We start from the raw sequence: 919 nt of genomic DNA on the forward strand, positions 1-919 counted from the left end.
ATTTACAATTATTTATGATTCCTAATTTGTGTGCATGCAGTCTATTTTTGCCTCCACTTTGTATATCTTTGTATTCCTTTCTATGCATTTTAACTTCCTTTGTAGAAGTCAAAGAATTGTCACAAAGTGAACTCACCGTGTGACCAAGTCCAGATCCTGCAAGAGAACATGACTAGCACTATAAAAGCGCCTCCTGTACCTCCTCCTAATTACTACCCCACCCAGTTACTTATAAGAAAGTAGCTATCTTTTTTATTTGTAGCGGCATAGATTATTCTTGCTTGTTCTTATACTAGTATATGTGGAATCACACGAAAGTTTGTCTTTTGTTGTTTAACTCAACGTTATGTTTGTGAGATTCATTGATGCTGTTACTTTTATTATATAAGTCATTCACATCAATGTATAATATTCACTATGAAAGCAAATTACCATTTATTTGTCTACACTATTGTTAGGAACTTCAGTAGCTTATGATTTTTAGCACTTAATGAAAATGCTGTTATGAACATTCAAATACATGCCTTTGGTGAACATAAACATGTATTACTGTTCTGGGTTGTAGGGTATGTTTGTGTTCAGCTTTAGTACATGTTACCAATTAGTTTTCTAAATTGCACCAATTCATACTCCATCAATAGCGAACAAGAGTTCCAGTTGCTCCACATCCTCACCAACAGTTGATATTGGTAGTTTTCTTTACATTTCAGCCATCCTGATGGTTGCATTGTGGGACTGCTTTGTAATTTTCACTTGCATTTTGTAATGACAAATAAAATTGAATGTTTCTTCATATGCTTGCTGACTATTTGAAAACCTTGTGTTATGAAGTGTTTATTCAAGTCTTACATTTGTTTATTATTTGGGTCATATATATTTTTAAGTTTTCTGAACACGTTCTTTATACATTCTGGATATG

Source organism: Propithecus coquereli, unplaced genomic scaffold, assembly GCF_000956105.1.
Source record: "Propithecus coquereli isolate 6110/MARCELLA unplaced genomic scaffold, Pcoq_1.0 Scaffold594, whole genome shotgun sequence".
NCBI lineage: Eukaryota > Metazoa > Chordata > Mammalia > Primates > Indriidae > Propithecus > Propithecus coquereli.